The sequence below is a fragment of the Danio rerio genome, chromosome 7 (genome assembly GCF_052040795.2).
Source record: "Danio rerio strain M-AB ecotype USA chromosome 7, GRCz13ab, whole genome shotgun sequence".
Lineage (NCBI taxonomy): Eukaryota > Metazoa > Chordata > Actinopteri > Cypriniformes > Danionidae > Danio > Danio rerio.
In genome coordinates, this window is record NC_141027.1 from 41421277 (window position 1) to 41430346 (window position 9070).

Sequence of the window (9070 nt, forward strand, 5' to 3'; positions counted from 1 at the left end):
TCTGTGCATCTCTGTTCACGCATAACTGCCATTCACATGCACATAAAACAGTCACAGTCGCTTAAATTCTTAAATTCACCTATAGTGCATGTGTTTAAACTGTGGGGGAAACTGAAGCACCTGGAGGAAAACCACACCAATGCGGGAAGAACATGCAAACTCCGCACATAAATACCAACTGAGCCAGCTGAGACTCGAACTAGCGACCTTCTTCCTGTGAGGCGACAGTGCTTACCACTGAGGCACTGTGTCGCCCATGGACAACATAATATTTATTTATTATTCTTTGCTTTAAATGCAGCGTGGCCATGATGAACATTAATTAACTGGTCACACTTTACAATAAGGTTCATTAGTTAATGTTAATTAATGCACTTACTAACATGAACAAACAAAGAACAATACATTTACTACTGTATTTGTTCATGTTAGTTAACGTTAGTTATTGAAAATACAGTAGTTCATTGTTAGTTCATGTTAACTCATGGTGTATTAAATAATGTTAACAAGCATGGACTTGGATGTTAATAATGCATTAGTAAATGTTCAATTATGATTAATAAATGCTGTACATGTTGTTCATGATTAGTTCATGTTAGTAAATGCATTAGCTAATGAACCTTATTGTAAAGTGTTACCAATTAACTCTCTGCTTTTTTCATTTTATTTAAATAACTTGTGTTTTAAGTAATAATGATTTGATGAAATGTATGTTCTCCTCGTGTTCGTGTGGGTTTCCTCCGGGTGCTCCAGTTTCCCCCACAAGTCCGAAAACATGTGTTATAGGTGAATTGGGTAAGCTAATTTGTCTATAGTGTATGAATGTGTATGAGAGTGTATGGTGTTTCCCAGTGATGGGTTGCAGCTGCTGTGGCGACCCCAGATTAATAAAGGGACTAAGCCGAAAAGAAAATAAATGAATGAATGATTTAACAAAAATAAATGCAAAACTCAATGCAAAAAGGGCTGAAAATGAAACATTTTTGAGGTCACTTTTTGTCTCAGTGCAAATGCAATTGGTGATATTTGGGAGCTTCATTGTGAATGTACATGGCAGCAGCTCATAATGCAGGCTGACAGACACAAAGCTGGCTAGAACTCAAGAAATCTTTTTGTTTGTTATTTTGTTTTTATTTTGTATAAAATACAGTTGCAGCTGGAGTACACCACACACACTTCACTGAGATTGCATGTGTGTAGTTGTGAGTGTTACCTTGTTTGCTCCAGGCAAAGATGAATGAAATTTGAGCCGGCCTCAAGACAGGAGCCTAGTGTCCAGCAGCAAGCAGGAGCTGAATGCATGTATTTATGTATCTCATTTGTGTCTTTTATTTGAACCAAACTGAAGTGGGTAAAAAGATGCTTCTTGGATTGTGTTTGAGGCACTGCAGAAGAGCAGTAGTGGCGAGCACAACCGCACATCATAACTGATATGAAAAATTAATAGATAATTGTGGATGAGCACAGCTTATTGGCTTGACATGGAACTGGGTGATTTCACGGCGCCTGATGGAAAACTATTGTCTAAACTGAAACCAAAACCAAACATAAAATGTCCTACTGTAGGCCTCGTCCTTGCTCTTCTTTCTCTGTCATCTTCTGCATGACATGAAAAGGACAGAGAAATACAGCCCTGAAACAACCATTGGAGTTAAATATTCTCTGATTTAGACAGTGAGGACTACACAATTGTATTATTTTACACTTCATTATTCCTAAAATGTACCTACATTTTTATGTACCTACACATTCATTCATTTTCTTTCGGCTTAGTCCCTTTATTCATCAGGGGTCGCCACAGTGGAATGAACCACCAACTTATCCAGCATGTTGGTCAAAATGACAAAAAGACTAAATTGAATGCGGAAAATAACATCCAATTCTTATGGCTTGTCTTGATATATGATACACCTCTCTCAGGTTTGTTCACTAATCACACATGCGGGTTGACAGAGATTCACAAATTCCTTGCCGAACACAAATTCAGTTCTGGCTTCACATCTATGTTGTTTGTAGAAACAGGACAACCGAGACCAGTTGATACACATTATTCTAAGGATATTAAGCTTATAAATCAGTATGCATTTATACAATATTTACTGTAAATGAGAATGTTTGTCAAATTGATGCTGCCCGAGACAAAAGAATGAACGTCAAGAGTACTTTTAAGCCTATTTGGGGAACCAGAAAATATATACTTTTTAGTTATAGAATAAAATAAGTAAACCAAAATAAAAATATCTTAAAATGATCAAATGTCCTTCTCAAATTTGCTCTGATATTGTTGGAACTGAAGATTCAGAAACTATTAATTAGTTCATAATTAGCTTCTTGCAGAACCCCAATTGAAGACAATCTCTTTCATTCAGCCTAACTTTAATGTTGTATTAGAGCGCTACATTTTGTACATTCTATTAACTAAATTGTTTGCATGTCTATCTTCATATGATATCATATCCTCGTGCGTATGAATACTGTAATTTTTCATGATGTTTTATTTTTAGCAAAAAAATATTTAAAAGTATTGGTGTGCCTACCTTATGTTTAGAATCGATCTGTGTTTAGGTGGGTATTTGTCAGAGACTACACTATGTGGCAGCCAGGGATCAATTGTGTTGGACTTGAAGCAGCAATGTCCTATTGATCGATGTATAACATCAAACTACTGTGCGAGCGATTCAAGGACGTATTCATGAAACGCTCTTGTGGTACTAATGTCAAACGCTAGTTGGCCTGCACAGAACCAACTGTTAATGTTGAACACACTGATGTGTTCAGGAATATTGGTTTAAATATAGAAAGGATCTGAACTTTGCTCAAATATACTAAATAATCAAGCACAGCAGCACCAATATAATACTCAATCTGAGTTTAATGCATTAACCAAAAGGGTGCAATGACATTACACTATAACGCATTGATAATTCGTTATCACTTTATTTTGATGGTCCTTTTAACGCATTTTGTTGAATTTAAGTTACATTGCATCTACATGTTCTCATTAGATTATAAGTAGACTGTTAGGATGCGTTAAGGGTTAAGACTAGTGTAAGTTGACATGTACCTGCGTAGTTTTTTATAGCCAGTTAAATGTTAAAGGAGAAGTATCAGCAGATATTAAGCAGACAGTCTACAAATACTCAAATGAGAAGTAGTTGCCATGTAGTTGCAATGCAACTTTTAGTCAAAAAAAATGTGCAACAGGGACCATCAAACTGAAGTCTTCCTGATAATTTAACTGGAACAACCCAAATCCATAATTGCTAGTTCTAAAGTGTGCAATGTGGTTATGTTCAGACTGTGCATTTGACTAACTGAAGAAAATACCAGTCACAACAAAAAAGGCTTTTTATTAGGATGCTCTTTGCTTCTATCTTATGTCTAAACATAAGTCAGATTGTCATATATAAACAGTTATGCCACGTAAATCCCATTTACAGCTGTAAGTTTATATCTGTACCTGCCAGGTGTGTTTTTCAGAGCAAATTCATCAACTCAGACTCATTCTAAAAACGTATCCTTGTATACATTTCTGGAGAGCGCCAAATCCGACCCAAGAAGTTTTTTTTGCAGTTTTTGTTTTCACAAATCCACCAGAGGCCGCTGTGTACTCTTTTTCAGATGTCAAATTTCCAACACAGGCTCATTCTGAAAACATAGTCCCGTGGATGTTTCTGGAGACCGCGAATGTTTCTTTTCGCGGTGACCAGCTGACCACTTACCTTCGTATGGAGGGCTTTCCTGCTGCAAACAGTTTGTCCAGTTTGCTCGTAGTGTACATTGGCGGACTTTAGATTCAGAGAGAGGAGTTGACGTCTATGACGACCAGGTTCGAGTCCAGGGAAGAGCGGTTCCAGAAATTAAGTAAGATAAAAACAAAATCCAAAAAATAAAACGAACAAGTGAATAATGGGGCGAAAATGTGGTAAAATCCGAAAAATGTGGTAAAAGTCAGACGAGGGCGTTTTTTTTTTCTGGATGACTTTTGTAAATCGCCGGTTGGGTTTAGGGAAGTAAGTGGGAGGTCGGGTTAATCGATAAAATTGATTGGGTTTTTGGAAGGAGGAAGGTGTGTCAGACGATCAGCCGCCCGCCCAGTCGGCCATTCAGTCAGTCAGTCAGACAGACAGTCAGTTGACAGCGGCCCCTGTGAGTTTGCGAAAACAAAAACTGCAAAAATACACACCTCCCGATGTATTTTGCAGTCTCCAGAAACGTTTACGAAACTAAGTTTTTAGAATGAGCCGGGGTTGCAAATTTTACTTGGAAGAGCCTTTCACATCTGATGTTCTAGCATAAATCTACCAGAGGGCACTGTTGACTGACTGACTGTCTGTATGACTGACAGACTGGTCAACTGACCCACCCTCCCCCTTCCCTAAACCCAACCAATAGTGTTTTCAAAAGCACCAATTTACCCGCCCACCGACTTCCCTAAATCCAACTAATAGTGTTTTCAAAAGCACCAATTGACCAATTGATTTTACTTGTTTATTTAATTTTTTTGGCTTTTGTATATGTCTTACCCACTTTCTGGAATCGTTCTTTGCCAGACTCGAACCCCGTCGTTATGGTCAATTCCTCTCTGCCTCTCAAGTCCGCCGATGTACATGGCAAGCTACTGAACAAACTGGTAACAGTGGGAAAGCCTTCGATATGGAGGTAAGCTGTCAGCTAGTAATCCCGAAAAGAAACGGCATCATGCAGCCATACATAACTCTGGCCACATACTTGGCGATCTCCAGAAATGTATATAGGTCAACATTTTCAGATGTGTGACACCCATGCAAACAGTATTATGTGATAATCAATGGTTTCTTCTCCACACAAACGGAACAACTGAACTGAATCGGTTTGAAAAGTTCCTGTTTGGTGAGAGCTTGATTTAAACGTGTGCAACAGTTCTTGTGGCTTAGCATCTTAATTAAAATGAAAACATTGTCATCATCAGAGAGCGAAGGCACCATAAGTTGTCATCCTCTGCAGTAAACAAACACTTATTCATGCATGACTAGTTGCCTTTTATCATCTATCGCACAACACTGACAAATGTTCAATGACTTGCTCAAGTGACATTTCCGTTTCTTTTCACACATTTTTTTGCAAAATAAAAAATAGGAATGTCATATGACTCACTTATCGTGCAGTTTGGGATTTATTTAAATCCACAAAGGTAAGCTCAAATGCAGGGTTTCTTTAGTTGTGACACATTCTTTTTTTTTTTTTTTTAAAGCTGGTAGGATTAGAAAACATTATATTTTTTTTAAGTTTTTGCCATCAAAGCTGTAGTATTTGTTGTGCATTGTGTATGAAGTTTGTTGTTGTTGCCATCATTAGATTTACACTATTACAGATTCATTGATGCACTCCAAGTAGCCCGTGCTAAATTATTGCCTTTCTGCCTCATTAAAATGTATCTTCCCTCCACTTCTCCGTCTTGGCCTCTAGGGAGAATGAATCAGAGCGTCATATTCACACCAGCACTGCAGGGTGAGGCCAACCTGACACATAACCAATTGAACTGTCTGGCCCTGGTCTGCTCAGTCTGCGCTGGTGTAGCCATCAGCCCACACTTTGACCTGCTTGTTCACTCACAATTACAATCATTGACAGCACACCAGGGGTCCAGGCATAAGACAGCTTTGTAACTGTTTGCATGGTCAAAAACTGATTTATAACCTGAAGTGTTACAGATGACTCGCTAAAACTTTAGTTTAGGTCACAATTCACAATATTTACAAACCATTGACTAACACTGCGTGCTTAATAAACTACTGATTAGCTGTTTATTAATAGTTCGGTAGAAGTTGGGTTTAGGTTTTGGGAATAAGATCATACTTTATATGAACAGTTAACATCTTAATAATAGGCAGGTAATAAGACCGTAGGTGATAGCTTAAATTCTGACCTAAAGTGTTACAGGTGACTCCATTTTTAGTCATTTTCAGAAATCATTTATTAACAATGAGTGTTGAAGAGTTGGAAGAAAAAACTTGTCAGTTATCTGATTTTGCAAATGAATACTTTAAATAGAAACCAAAGCTACATTGAGACTGGAGATATATTATTCTTTCTGGGTCATTAACACATTGTTGTATATCTGGCTGCTTGTAAAGGAAGTGCCCTTGGCAACAGCTAAAAGAAGGAGCTGAAAGTGAAATAATAATGCACATAAAAATAAAAAGTGAAATAAAAAGCACAATGTTCATTGTGCAGGAATTCTTAATTGAGAAAGATACTGCCTGAATGAAAGCAGTTCATACACACATTTCTTCTTTTCATGTACAATTTATTATTTGCTGCTTCTTCAGATTGTTAAGATTCAGATCCGAGTACTTCAAATATTTCTCTGCTAGGTCAGATCCATGTTATTCAATAGTGCTGTAGTCAAGTAGTCAGTTACCTCAGATAACCACTGAATGTGTGGTATAACTGTTTGGTAAAAGTAAAGATGTCCTTGACATGTAAAATAATAATAATAATAAAAAAACATGTAAAGTATAGTGAACAAAAAAAAATGCCACAAAATGACATCAAGGCAAGCTTCAAACCTTTATTTATTTTTTTGACAATAGCAGGTCAATTGCCAGTTTAGCACACATTAGTTTTATGTATATATATATATATATATATATATATATATATATATATATATATATATATATATATATGGTAAAGTCGCCACAGCAGAATGAACTGCCAAGTTTAGCAGCAAGTTTTTTATGCAGCGAATGCCCTTCCAGCCGCAACCCATCTCTCTCTCTCTCTCTCTCTCTCTCTCTCTTTATATATATATATATATATATATATATATATATATATATATATATATATATATATATATATATATATATACATACATACATACAAATATATATAAAAAGAGAGAGAGAGAGAGAGAGATCAATATCACGGCAATTCGTAATTTTTTCATTTAGTGGCTAATTCATATGATCTAATTCATATTTTAGTATGATTTGCTCATCCCCCAATGACGGTTGGGTTTAGGGGTGGGGTTAGGTGCCACGCCTCCTTTTTAAAATCGTAAATCGTAAAATACTTACGTTTTCTCGTGAAATCAGACTGGTTTTGTGCGATTTGTTGCTTTTTTCATGTTTAGCGCCACATTGTTTAAACAGCAAATCCATTTGCACTACTGAATCACGGGTGGGCTGGTCTAAAATAAAAGTATGTTAAGGCGCATTGTTGGTTTGTTGCTATTTTGAGGAACTGAAATAAACTGTGCCATTGATCATCTAAAAGCTGGTCTGAAGTCCAGCGCAGAGTGCGTTAGTTATGCGCCCATGTGGGTTCAAACACTAACACATTGCTTAATACACACAGGATGTACAGGAATACACACATATCTTTACATATGAATATATGAATATAATGGGGGGGGGGGATTAAGGATTAAAATGTTTATCTCTTTTTCTACGTTAAAAAGTTTAAAAATGTTTAAAATTATTATATTCTATAAAAACCACTGCCTCCATGCCTCATCTAGGAGGGCTTTTTCAGTTCATTCATGACAATTTGCATTTGTATAATGTATTACTATTAACAGTATTATTTATTATATGCATACTTATATTTGTTTTAATAAAAACAAGTTTAGATTTGCCCGCCTGTCGGGTTTTGGAGACGTATGCATCACCATATGGGGCATAAGAATAGCACGTGTGTTTGGATATTATTGTTCATTTATTTGTTTGCTGAAAATTAGAACTGAATTTAGAAATAGTTTTGAAAAAAATCTCTGAGCTTAAAAATGGAAATGAAATATGTAGGCTAATGGATGTCTTGAGTGGAGTGTGTACAACACTGTTTCCTTATCCACAAATGTAAAGGAGTAAAGTAAAGAATAAAAGTAAAGTAAAAAGAAAGTAAAGAGACCAAATGGAGGAGGCTCATTCTTTATTCTCCTGCTGCAGAGGGTCTGTTTAACTGTTTACTTGCTAGTGAAGTGTTCAGTTTTTCCACCTTCAAACTAATTAAAAGAATAAGCACAACCCTGTTAGACCATGCGTTACTTTTTACTAGAGCTTCATTGATGCACTACAAGAAGTCCTCATCACATGATTGCCCTGCTGCCTCGTTAAATCTTTTATAAGCACACTATATGCCTGACAGACTTTGTTAAATAATTGTCAAATGTATTTTGCATGTGATGGCCCGTGATATAAATGATTATTTGACACAGTTGAGAAAGTCTATTTTCCTGATCACAGTTTTGTTCAGCAAGTCATGTCCATTTAGTTATTGAAGTATACAAAAAAGGAACTTCTTTTATGTACAAATCAAACCCAATTCATATGGATCCTTGCAAACAACAACAAATGCAGCATTATGCATTACAGCCATTACAGTGGCAATGTCACGTAGTAAAGAAACACTACATGTAGTCTGACAGATGTCATGTACTTGCCTATGGACTGAACAAGTAATCTGATTCTGCATGACATCCTCACGGTTTTAATTTTTATAGTTTACTCTGAAACAATGTTGATGTCCCCAAAACTGCACTTTGAGACCTGTTTTTGAAAGTTAGCATTTTCAGGCCCTCAAAATGCTATTGTTGAGTAAATGAACAGCCAAAATGCATAAAAAGTTTTCTCTTTTAGCTGAAAGATTGTAACGCAAGCGTACCCTCAATCTCTCGGTCTCTTCAGTGCAGAAAGGTTATAGCTTGAATTTACATTACAAGCTTTCTGGAGGCTGTGTGCTTTAAGACTCTGGAGCCTCTTGAGAATGACAGTGGACTACAGTAAGCAGAACAAAAACCCCTTCTCCATGGTAACCAGTTTTATTTAGCGATGCGTGTTTACATTCCACTGAGCTGAAACAATGGATTTATCTATGATTTCAGTTCACAAAGAATCGACTTTACTGCATACTTTTAAAGTGTTCCGTTTTAAACAACTCTGAGATTAAAACTTATCATCTGACCCATTAGCTATACCACTGAGCAGGACATCTAAAGAGAGAAAGAATTAAAGAAAGCAGAGTGTGATCTTTAACAAACTAATTATAGGTGAACCCAAATCTAAAACGATTTCTTTGATAATTA